Here is a 13,906-nt window from a genome sequence, read left to right as displayed (position 1 = left end):
TACTTCTCTCCCACAATTGTACATTTTGTACATCCCCATCTCCTACTTGTTTAGTACTAGCCACACACTTCCATACACACACCTCCAAATGACACATTCTTGACCCTTTCACCCTCCTTTTCTATCAAACTTTTACCACACTTGACGTTTGGTTGAAGTTTGGTAGACTGTCCATCTTGTTAAGTGGCACATTTCTATCACATATTCTATTGTGCCCACCTTGTTAACTGCCACCTTTTTTACCACATATTCTACTGTGGGCGAATCATGGATCATATTCTCAGTATCTGTCAAGAATGCTAGTTACACTAGTTGTGTGTTAATCCACCACAACATTAGAAACTCACACATACTTGTCACACAAACATAGTACACCCACATGCAGTTTGCATGCCGCCTCCATCAAGTTTTTCGTGTGCAAGCTTCCCAATGGTGCAAAATACAAGTTCAAAATCAATGGCTCTTATTGGAAACCCAAATAGTCATGGACCTTGTGGTCACATGTATCTTCTATGTTATGGAAGGCTTTTGTTGTGGAGCTTTAGCTATAGAAGAGTTGTTTTGAGCAACTTTATTGACTCATAAGAGGAAGTGAAGTAAGTTAATAGGACTTAAGATTATCGCTTTGTTGTTCTTTATACAATATTCTTTATACAATAGGGGAAGTGATTTAGTTTGTGCTAAATCCTGGTAGTATCTAGGCTAGAGTGAGGAGCCAATCTTTTAGCTTCAAGATTTTAGCTATGGTCTCCTAGCCATCCAAGCTATTGTTTTGAAGCCTTTAGTTGCAAATATCTCAATGAATCTTTTGGTACTATTACTATAATAATTTAAAACCTCACTTTGAAAATGAAACACCACTCTGTCATAGACACACAACCATGTACAAATGCATAGAATGTAGAATATGAAATACCACAATCATCACATAGTAATGTACTTCTTCACCTAGTCAAAATTTCATTCCTTTATAGGCTTCATATGTGAATAGTTATTCTTCATCTTTGTTGGCATTCAAAGCTACTTGGGGCTTCGTCCTCTCAACCATGAGTACATGATAGTTATGACTTATCTTTCATTGTAACTCACCTATCCTATCATTTTGTAGTGCTTTGCCTTACTAGTCCTTCCAACCATACCAAGCTTGTGCTTTCTCTCATAGAGGGGCCAATATCATAAATATCTACATCTCAAATGTGACCCCTCTTAAGAAAATATTATCCATGCATTCTATACGGAAGTACAATCAAGCTAGTAATGTTGTGCATGTGCATTATTGTAGTTGTTCAAATGTTGAAACTTTATGTAGTGTCTTCAATGTACATTTGAAGACATGCAAAATGCAAGTCATCCAAGCTTTGATAGCTTTAGGATGGATTACCTTGATACTTTCAATCCAAATTTTCACATCTTTAGGCCCAAGAATGATGAAAAATCATATCCAAGTTTACATAAAAGTACCATAGGGAATCAATATTTTGCAGTCACCCCTTAGAGAGTGCTTAAGTTAAAAAGAGAAACTCCTTCCATTATGCTTCAAAATGCAAAAGGATAATGTTTCACTTTCTTGATCCATAGCACATACATGACATTAATAATTGCACAATGATGCATTGGTTCACAAGAAGAGACAATACAATGAGTACTTGTTGGTTACATTGCATATTGAAACAAACCTCCTTCAAAATGCACATTCATGAATCCTAAGCTGGCTTGATTAGCAATAACCCACTAATTACATTGCATACAATGTGTGGGCTTATGCAACTCATGAGGCTACATTGCATTCACTTTGCATTTCCATGAGCGAAGGAGATGAGTCATGCTATCATGCAGTAGCTCCCCTTCTCACTCATAAATCATAGAAAAGATCAAGGTATGCTCAACACATACATACACCTTGCACAAAACAAGTTAAAAAGTTCATAACTAAAGTTTAGGTAGGTGGTTCAATCCACACTTAGAAATGCAAAACAACAACATATTTCATGTTGAAGCATGATCAATGCACCAATGTTAGCACTCTGAGAAAGAGTAACCCAAAGTTTTATGATTACCAATCTAGTAGTCAAAATATGCACATGATATAATCTTTGTCAAGGTGAAGGCATGCAATAAAAACAACAAAAAGTACAATAGCAATGTACATTTTTCATTGAGCCAAAAACACAAAACATACTACCTAAATTGTATGCTTCTACCAATCTAGCAATGTAAACAATAAACAATGACTCTTTGAACATTGTTCTCATAGTGGAAGGGAGTATTTTTGCATAACATGCTATATTTTATGAAAGCACACAAGAAACTTGCAAAGGGACAATAACAATACACATCAAACTAAAGAACCAAATCATAACAAAGTGTGTTGTTACCAAGCATCCTAACAACAACTTAGGGATCATATGATCAAAACACACAACAAAGTTTCCAATAGGCAACCATAGTGCATGTCAAACTAAATAATTAAATCATGATAACGTACGTGGTAATGATCCTAACAATATCTTTGTGTTCAATCCAAATATTTGTTATAAAATCCCATTACATGGATAGAAATAAAGCACATATTATTTCAATAACAAGTAAACTTCTTTCTTGAAGGAGTCACAATATCTATCCCTTTAGACACCATGTCCATAGGTGATGTAGTGTAAAAAGCAAAGAAAACAACCCTTGTACATGGGTTCTAGGTGTGCTTGCAAAAAGTAAAGATAAGAGCCCTTGTACATGGGCTCCCCACATTCAAATATTTTTGTACACATGCAAAGCACAATTACAAATTTTTAAACATCAATGCATACAAATAAATGCTAAAACTTAAGAGGTTTACCATAATAATACATGGGTTGATATTAATAGAACATGTACTCAAGACTTAGAATTGGTGCAAACCTAACATGCAAGATAAGTCATACTGGCTAGCCTAGTTGGTGTTGCTGGCCATGTCCCCCCTAATCGTGTTTTGCACAATTGGCACCATTGCAAAGCTCACAAGGCTATGGTGCATTGGCACCATTGCAAAGCTCACAAGGCTATGGTGCACACTTGCTTCACATTTTTGTGAGCAAAGGGAAGGAATAATGTTATTGCATGGTTGCTTCCCTTTGGTCACAAAAAATTAAACATATCACGTGCTTCACATGTAACAAATTTTGCACTCCATGCATAATGATGTATTTTTCTTAATTGGTTGAAGCTACAACACGAACCTTTAGATGTTGAACATAGGTTTTATCAGGTTCTAACTAATTATACTTCTATCTTCATTTTTGTAAAACCTTTGAAAATTCATCATTTCGTGTCACTTCTTTAACCCCTCATTGTCAACTATGCTTTGTGTGGACTTGCATCCTTACTAACTTAGTTATGCTTTAGTAGCTTAGGATAAATGTATATTGAGTTTTGGCTTCTTGCGATAAACCTATGTGTGTATAGAGATGTAGGTGCATGTTTAGAGGATTGTGTAGACATATGCATGCACACCCACACATAGGTGTAGTAACTTAGGATAAATGTATATTAAGTTTTGGCTTCTTGTGATAAACTTGTGTGTGTATAGAGATGTAGGTGCATGTTTAGAGGATTGTGCACACACACACACACACACACACACACACACACACACACACACACACACACACACACACACACACACACACACACACACACACACACACACACATCCTAAACACAACAAAAAAAGAGCGAATATTCTTACAACAAAACTCAAAGATTACGTTCAACACTTGTTGAAAATGACATGCACAAAATCTAATGCCTAATCAAGCAAATGTTGAAAATGACATGCACAAAATCTAATGCCTAATCAAGCAAATACAATATATACTATAACATCGCGAATAAAAGGCAAGGCGTGTTGATTGCAAGGAAGGAAAAAATCAATCATATTACAAATCATCACCCAAGTGTATGGATAGTGTTATCATATGGAATATATAGGAACAAAAGACTAGCATGGAGCAATAAACACAAATAAGAATAATACAAAATCGAATAGATACAAATAAGTGTATCATCCAAAAGATATTGTCTCAATTTTTATTTTGTGCTATGAAAACACACACACATGCACATGCACACGCGCACACACACGCACGTATGCACGCACTCGCACACACACACACGCACACACACACGCACATGCACACGCACACACATGTTCTTCAAGTTTGTTTATCCATGACCATTTGAATGTATTAATGAACAATGGGCTATGTGTTTAGCTTGTTCAACCCCGTAAAGCACATGTTTTAAGTATAGTCTCTTTGTTAAAATCAAGGAGTATTTCTCACATATTCTGTGTAAAAGATGTCATATTATATATCTAACATTGTTAGAACTCCTATTGCAATGCAACTCAAGCTTATTTTTGATAGCATAGAGAGAGAGAGAGAGAGAGAGAGAGAGAGAGAGAGAGAGAGAGAGAGAGAGAGAGAGAGAGAGAGAGAGAGAGAGAGAGAGAGAGAGAGAGAGAGAGAGAGAGAGAGAGAGAGAGAGAGAGAGAGAGAGAGAGAGAGAGAGAGAGTGTGTGTGTGTGTGTGTGTTGTGGCTTGATCAATGTGAAGGCTCTTCGATGTAGATTGAGACAAAGTGATGTGTGGATAGAGTTACTCATGCACACAATGTTGGATGCATATCATAATAGATATGTAACTAGTGTGGAAAGTTTTTGATTGGTTTGGAATCATCCTATGATTGGCACATAGGATTGGTTCTAGGTCTGGTAAATTCATCAATTATAAGATACCATAGACTATAGATAGTGTAGATTTGGAAATATAGATTTGGACCCCAAGCACCAACAGTGCTTATGTAAGGGTATGAACTCTAAATACACATGCGCTTGTGTAAGGGCATCAACTCTAAATACACATGTGCTTGTGCAAGGGCATGAGAAGGGCATCAACTCTAAATACACATGTGCTTGTGCAAGGGATCCAAATATTTAGCTTTATGTTCAAGAAGGTTTCACCTTACCATTCCCAATTGGCATGCTTCTCCATCTACGTCTTGCACTACAACAGAAACGAGGCATAAACGTGCACGTTAGACGCGCAAAGTTGGGCGCATCTATCAGTGCGTCTATATGTGCGTGTAAAAGAGCATGCAAATAGATGTGAATTTTGCGTCTATATATCCATGTAAATAGACGCTAATATAGACGCGCAATTATTTAACCACCTGAAATTGGACTTAATATAATAAAAAATCCAGAGTTAATAATTATTTAACCTCTTGAAATTAATTCTTGAGTATGCACGTGGCGCATGATAAAAATCATAGAATTAAGAATACACATTGAATCATTGAATAAAAAAAGCAGAGTTAATAATTATTTTTGCATTGCTCTCTAATGAATGGTAGTTCCTCCAGTTGACAAGCCTGATATAAGTAATTAGCGGCAAGCGACGGAAACCTTATTATACAATTAGTAGCAAGCATTGCAATATGTATCTTTAATTTCTCTACTTGAAGATGATAAAAAATACTTCATTTTTATTATGGAAAATTCAATTTAGCTTTAAACTTGACTATTGATTCTTGAGTATGCACGTGTGCGCATGATAAAAACCATAGAATCAAGAATACACATTGAATCATTAAGCAAATTAAGTATGTTACAGTGAATGATCCATCTCATCTTCAATGAGATCAACCCTTGCTAAACTATCTACTTCTAGGTCTATGTTACCAAGAGGTAACGAAACAAATAAGTCTATCCCACTATCAGATGTGTTGCTATATTGCTCAATAACTTCATCAATATCATCGACAATCACATTATTGTCTTCTTTTGCGTTTCCTTGAACATCCTCGCGAGGTTCATCTTGTACTATATCATGCATATCATCCATTATGGTGTCATCATGTACATCATCATTAATTGTTGGATTGTCATCTACTATCTCCATGTCAATAATATTACCATATATTGGTTTTGAATGATTAGATATAGGGATGACATACCACCATTGGTTATTGTTTACCATTGGATGATACACAACTTGTATTTGAAAAACAAAAGAAAGAAACTTAAATACTTATTATATTGTGTATATGTATCACATGTATACATATTAAAAATTAACTTTTGCATATATACTTGCTTGCATTGTTGAGGTAGTACTAATGTGTCATTCTTTTTTTGGTGAAATTTTGTAGAGTCAATGATTACAAAACCGCTTGGATGACGTCTGATTGTGCAATGCTCACCATTTGTTACCACTTCTTTAAACCACTTCACATCCAATACATATATAAAGAATCATCTGAAGTCAAGCTTCAGAATATCTTGGATCAAGCCACAATAACCTTCCATGGTACCATTGGCATCCTCGAAGTGAGCAAGGACACCACAATCTTGGGTATTTCTCTTTTCATCTATACGTTGAGTTCGAAGATATTTACCCTCACACCAAATAGTATTGAATAATGTGCACTAGTAGTAAAAGATAAAATATCAAACATGTCAATTATTTATATAAAATATAACTTATAGAAACAAATTAATTGATAGTACATCTCACCTTTGATAAGCAACCTCGTGCGTATTCCCACTCTTCTTGAGATATATTAATTTCCTCCTCTTTTTCCATTCTCTCCATTTCCTCATGTAACCAATCTATATCAATATGACGTAGGAGCGCATTTAGATGATTTGGAAATGAGACATTACGTCCATATCTAGTGCGAAATGCTTGTCTTTCACTTTTTCTTCTTGCCCTTGCTTCATTATATAGTGTCACCCATTTGCTCATTACATCACTATTGAGCACACAAAAACTATTTAACTTACGAAGTTCTTCTTTTGTTAGCACTTTACTCATTCCTTTTCCTTGAGGTATTATAGAGGTCATCCTCAAGTCTTCATCATCTTTCCATAGTCGTGGTTGAGAGGGGTCCACTTCAGCAAGATATTCAGAGATATAAACAAGGGATGATTGCACTAACCAACCCTTAGCCATGCTTTCCTCAGGCCGTGCTTTTTGCCTCACAAAATCTTTCAAGGTTTTCATGAAGCGCTCAAGAAAAAACATCCACCTTGCATGAACTGCCCCACAAAGTGCGATCTCATCAATCAAATGTACAAGTAAATGTAATTAAGTAGTCAAAATGGATCCAGGAAAAATTTCCTTCACCAAACAAACCACCTCAACAGATAATACTCGAGCATCTTGCAATGTGTTTGGATCAATTTCCTTCGCGCTCACGTACCTGTCAGAATGCATCTATTAGAATTGTTTATTTTTGTGTAGAAATTCAAAGATATATAATGAAAAAATACAATGTATACACACCTCACAAGCTCTCCCATCTTGTAAATGATATCACGTACATCTTTGGATACACAATGGGATATGCTAGTAGGAAGTACGAACTGAATGTAAACAATATTCATAGATCAAATGATTAGTTGAGGTAAAAGTCATCATACCCCAAAGTTTACACATAGTTACTCCACTAATTACTATATTCATGGTTAGAGATACCCTTACTTGAATCATTTTGTGCCAATCGTGGGACTTCAAACCAAATAGTTGCTCCACACCTCTTTTCTTTTTCTTTATGAAGGCTCCCTTGAGACATCTCATACATCCTGTGGGTGTTCGAAAGCTACATATTTGTTCCTTCACTATTTTTTCCTCGTTCTTTGACAACATCCAAGGTATATGGGGTAGCTCAATCTTTCCTCTGGGTCCAATGTGTGGCCAGGCTCGTCTCATGCGACCAATGTTACATAAATCCTCCCTTACATTGACTGAATCACGAGCCCCTATCAAGTGATCCCATAATGTAGATACAACATTTTTGAATATGTGCATGGGGTCCAACAGATCTTGAGTTCAGTCCAGTACGAAAGACGAAAAAATATAGAGAACCTAAAAAACAAACAATATATTATGTAAACAATTCATCATGCTAAATACTTTAAAGTCAATCGAGAGAAATGCACTTCTTACCGACTCATGCTGAGTGGAGGGTGGCTGTCGGCATTAATCTATCTCTCCTTCCAAACTCGAATAGTTAGAGATTGTGGAGTCATTCCATTAGTAGGGAGAACATATTTGGGATGGTCAATAGGAAGAAATCGATGATGATTGTTGTAGATAACCTTCTTTAAACGTGCTGTCCTAGAGGAAACTAGAGAGGGACCGCAAATAAGACATGCATGATATCCTGATGTGGTTAAACCTGAACAAACAAGTGAATTAAAAAAATGCAATTGATTCAAGTCTTGAATTTTAAATATAAAGTTATATACATGTACCTGAACACTCTCCGTATCTTGGAAAGTCATGCATGGTCCACAACAACATGGCCTTCAATGTGAAATCTCTAGAGGATGCAGATGCGCTTGTATCTTGTACCTCAATACCTTCCCATAACATTTCTAACTCTTCAATCAAAGGCTCTAAGTAAATGTCCATGTTTTTTACCTTGTGCTTTCCACGAATCAGAAGGGACAACATTACATGTCCCTTTTTAATTGCCATGGATGGAGGAATATTATAGTTCACCAATACCACTGGCCATACACTGTATGATGTGCTTTTGATACCAAATGGATTGATTCCATCCATACCTAAACCAAATCTCAAATTTCTTGGCTCTTCTTTGAAAACGGGCCACAAATTATCTATATGTTGCCATGCTGGTGTGTCTGTAGGGATCCTCCATTTTCCATCACTTGAACGATGACTAGCATGCCATGACATGAGCTTTCCAATAGACTTACACTTGAATATGTTTTATACGTAGAACAATTGGAAAATATCGCAAAACCTTACGAGGCACATCCATTGACTTCATCTCCACTTCGTATCTTGATTCGCCACAAACTAGATACTCTTGTGCGAACTCATGAATCCCACGAAATAAGACAATCATTGACACATGCATGGATCTTGACATAATCGAGGCCTCCCAGAGATGTCAAGTAATGCCTTGCTTGCTCTCTCTTAGTTGACAATTTGTTTCCTTTTGGAAGCATTTGTGATAATAATCTACATATATTTTTAAAAGTGAGTTAAAAAAGCACCAACATATATTTTTGTCTGATTTCAAAAGAGAACAATTAATATTATGATTCATAAGCCAAACTGAATTGATACCTACTTCAATACACTACAAGATATAGGCCTTATACCGACGTTTAAAGCGACGAAAATACAAACAACAAAATTTTTCCCCGTCGTCGCAAAAAGCGTCATTATTAACGACGCCATAGAAACATCGGTATTGGCGTCGCTATCAGCGTCGCATTTGTGACGCCAATAGCGACACCAATAGCGACGCTAATACCGATGTTTTGCGACGCTCATAGCGATGGCAATAGCAACGCGAGCAGTAAAATTTGCGACGCTAATAGTGACGGTAATAGGGATAATTTTTTTTTTTGCGGCAGGGTAGCAAGCTGCCCTGCCATATATAGCACTGTGTGCTTTATGAGAGCCATACAAAATAGTTTCTGCACTATTGTGTACAAAGCACTTGCAAACAAAAAGAATGTATACTGAAATCATAAAACTGATATATGAAATAAATACATGATCGCATAAAAAGCGATTGGTACAATCATGACAGGATATCACTAATACATAGAAAATGTCTACATAGATCAGGCGACTCAAAAATAAAGGTGTGTGAGCTCCAAGGATCCAAGGGCGAGCTACAAATCCTCGTCCCGCCACAAAGGAGCATCGAACGGACTTTGCAAAAAAAGAAACAACACATCAATCCACCATACAATAATGCATTCAAATATCTCATGGTAACTACGGACAAGAAAGATGAGCGACTTACACGGCCGACACGTCTATACAATCGATCGATCAATGCAGCGAGTCTCAAGGCCAGTCGGATCACGATTTGTAATGGAGTGCTGCAAAGAAAACAAAATGCTAACTTTTAGAAACATGATTGTCAATACAAAGAATATTTCAAAAAAACAAACAAGCAAAACAAAAGAAAAACTTACAAAGTCATCCAAATATGTCTTGTGGCCGCCACTCCCAAGATGATGGACCACTCCGGCCTCGAGTCGTGCCCTCGCCGCCTCGCGCTGCTGACTCCAATGTCTTGGAGAATCTATTGCCTCCTCCCTTAGTCGGCGCCAGCCATTTGCATCTAACCACTCGGGCTTTGCAAACCCACTCTTGATTGCCTTGCGTGCGTCGGATCGTCTATGTGACATGTATGCACGCATGCAATCCATCATCCAGCCTGTAGAGAATCTATCTACTATGGCTGGCACCAAAAACTCCTCGTGCAAGGATGCTACTATGTAGTCCTTGCTCCCCTCCGGTATGTTCTTTCAATGATCCAAGACGTTGTGCCGAAAAACTTGTTGGCACAACTCTCTCATGTGAGCCATCACCCTCCTTCCCTCATCATTCATGATGATGGCTCCTGACCTAGTATCGACCAGATATCCATAATCCATAGGATTCTGCCTAAGATGGGTCCTCTCCCATCTGCGTCCATGCTCCTGGGCATATCCAGGAGACCCCTCTGCATCCGGTGTACCGATGGGAGTAATCTCTCTTGAAGTGGTACCCAAAGGGGTGTCACCTCACTAACGGTTGCACAAAAGTCGGAGTAACTGGAGTAGACGTCCCCACAGGTGTGACAAATCCTGGAGGTGACACAGCTCCAACTGAACGACGAGATGGAGACACCACAATCGTGTCTCCACAACAGCATCCCCCTGATCCCGATGCACTCCCTCCCTCTGGCCCAAGTCGCGAGCGTCGAGATCGTCTGCTCGAAGCCAAAGCATCCGATCGCGCTGAAGCAGATCTAGCAGAGCGCCCTGACGATGAATGAGACAGCTCCTGGTCTGCCATCTCTTTGAATCTGGCAATCTGGTCTGGGGACATGCGTGCGAAGATGTCTTGTAACTCCTCATTACTCATCCCTCGACTCCTCCTGAAAATGTCACCTGTACAGATAAAAAATGATGTTAGAATAATCAATTTAAATCATACAAAGCACAGTAATATAAATCATTTTAAAAAACACTCACTTAAAATGCATATCTTATGTACCTTTATGAATTGAGTAAGCGGATGCTCCAAGTATGAAGTATCCTATGGTCCCATGTTAATCTCCTGACACAACTCCGCATACACTGGAAGGTCGATAGACATATCACCACAAAAGAATGAGTCCACCTCGTTCTCAAAAAATTCTTGGACTCCTGTATTTCCATCATTGTTAGCCGATGCTGGCTCCAAGCTTTCGACGGCCTCCACCCCTTGCAATATCGACCCCTCTATTTGCATATTGTCTTCATCTATGCTCGGAACATTGCTTTGATCATATACTCTTGCACTTCGGGGAGTTGAAGGTATAACATACCACCATCGAGGTTGTTAGGGGTTTGGATAGAAGATTACCTATTTACAAACACGTACAAGAGAGTTCAAACCATTGTGGCATAAACCATGTCGTAATACAATTAGCAAGAAAATGACTCCATGCACCTGTTCACAATGTGCCGGCAACACAAAGGTGTCGCGCAAATCTGTCCATTTTTTTTCGGAATCTATTTCGAGAAATCCAGATGGACCTCGTCGAACTGTTGCTCCAGCTCCTCCAAGTACCACTTTGAACCACTGCACATCGAATAGTATCATAGAGAAGCTACGGTAATCCACCGTAATATTACTTTGCAAGTTTCCAAAATAATCAATCTCATCCACAACCGTGTTTGGATCCGTTGCTCGTCGTCGGCTCTCTTGCTCGAACCTTGCCATGACACCATAGTCCATTGTGGAGCGCATTTTGTCAATACGCTCCACGCGAAAATGCCGTCCGCGCGACCACACTGCACTATATATTTTGTACTGTACATCGAAACACTCAAATTAGATGTCGCATATAAAATTTAGATACGACAGATTCTAAACCCCTCATCACCTTTGGACTACATCCCCTCGAGAATTCCCACTCCTCCATTGAGAGCTCTGTCCCTTCGCGAGATGCTGCGGTCAAGGCTCCATGCAACCATCGCATCGACATAAACCGTGGCATCTCCTCCTTGCCTTCGGGATATCGAATCGATCGATGACACGTACTATGTCGGAATTCAGCTCGCGGTTCCTCTTGATCTTGCCTTGCAATCTGGTACTTGGCGAGCCACGTCTCCATGGAGGCATGGTGCAACATACAAAAGCAATTCACCTTCTCTTCCATTGAGGCATCCATTCTTTTTTCTACCCCATTTCCAACCACCACATCTCCAGTCAGTCTATCATCGTCCTTCAGCGACCATAGCATTTCATTGTTTGGTTCCACCGTTGGTAGCCATTGTGAAATATGTACTAGCGTCTCAGACACCAACCAACCTTCGGCCATGCTACCTTCTGGCCGAGCTTGTTGTCGCACAAAGCCTTCCAGGGTTTTCATGAAGCGCTCCAGGAAGAACATCCATCGCGTATGGACAGGTCCAGCAATCTCCACTTCGTCCACAAGATGCACAAGAAGGTGGATTTGTATCGTAAGCATGCTAGTGGGCAAGTATTTCTCAAAGAGACAGACCGTCTCCACTGCTCCCCGCCTCGTGGATTCAATAGAGGACGTCTTAATCTCTTTCTGTGAGATCCATTGCACCAAAGTCGACAACTTGTAAATGGCCCCGCGAATTTTTGGAGTAAGGCATCCTGCGATCGCGATCGGTAGTACAAACTGCTACAAATGAGAAAGCATTATGAATAATGGCCACATTCTAAATAGCAAAATGCCCACGCTAATTACAATCCATTCGTAGCACAAACCTGACATATCTTATGCCAATCATGGGATTTTAGCCTCGACAATTGGTCGTCTTTAGAAAATGCGGACCTGAGAGAACGCATCATACCCGTCGGAGTGCAGATAGACTTGATTACTTGCTTCACAATGCGCTCTTCTTTAGTGGACAAAACCCAAGGAGTGCGAGGAAGCTACATGCGACCATCAGTACTCGACTGTGGCCAAAGCGCCTCCATCTTACCTACCTCCTTCAAATCCATTCGTGCCCCTATAGTGTCTCTCTTTCCTGTGATGTGGTCCCATAGCAAGTTGCCCACATTCTTGAAAATATGCATGGGATCCAACAAGTGGTTGACCTGTAAGTGGGTCCAATATGGCAACTCGTAGAAAACTGAGAACCGCTGCATTCCATTTGGATGTGATTCCGCGTGGACCATTTTTAGCTCGTACCAGCTTGGGGCGTTTATACGTGTTGGAGGTTGTCCAAGGAAACCTTCCCTGAGTTCATGATCCTCTGGCAAGAAACCAGCGTTGTCGTATTGCTGCGCATTCGAGATGTGAAAACCACCCGAAAGTTGTGTGTGCGATTTAATACTTTATGCACACTTAGTTGTTGTGATTACATTTAATCTCTGCGTATGAGTATAGAAGCGAGTATGAAGGGTTGCTTTCAGTCTATGTTGAACAGGATCAAGGAGATAAGACAATACAATTATTCAAACAAATGCATGAGGAGGATATTTTTTTGGATAGTATCACACTTGTCTGCACCTTAAAAGCTTGTGGCATGGCTGGAGCTATAAACAAGGGCCAAGAAATACATGCTGAGATTGATAGGATAGGGCTATTGAAGACAAATGTGGATGAGGGCATTGCATTAGTTGATATGTATGCTAAATGTGGCTGGCAGAGGCACAAGCAGTGTTTGATATGTTTCCTAATCGAGATCTAGGCACATGAATGCCCTAATCACAGGATATGTACAACTTGGAAAGGCTAAAGATGTATTTTATATATTTGACAAAATGAGGGCATAAGGCATAAAACCAAACTTGATAATATTCAGTAGTGTGCTTAAAGCATGCAATCACACAGGTCAATTGGGTAAGGCACAAATCGCCGTGCT

This window comes from Lygodium microphyllum, chromosome 7 (genome assembly GCF_053477565.2).
Source record: "Lygodium microphyllum isolate KBCC chromosome 7, Lygodium_microphyllum_v1.1.10, whole genome shotgun sequence".
NCBI lineage: Eukaryota > Viridiplantae > Streptophyta > Polypodiopsida > Schizaeales > Lygodiaceae > Lygodium > Lygodium microphyllum.
This window is presented reverse-complemented; position numbering follows the sequence as displayed.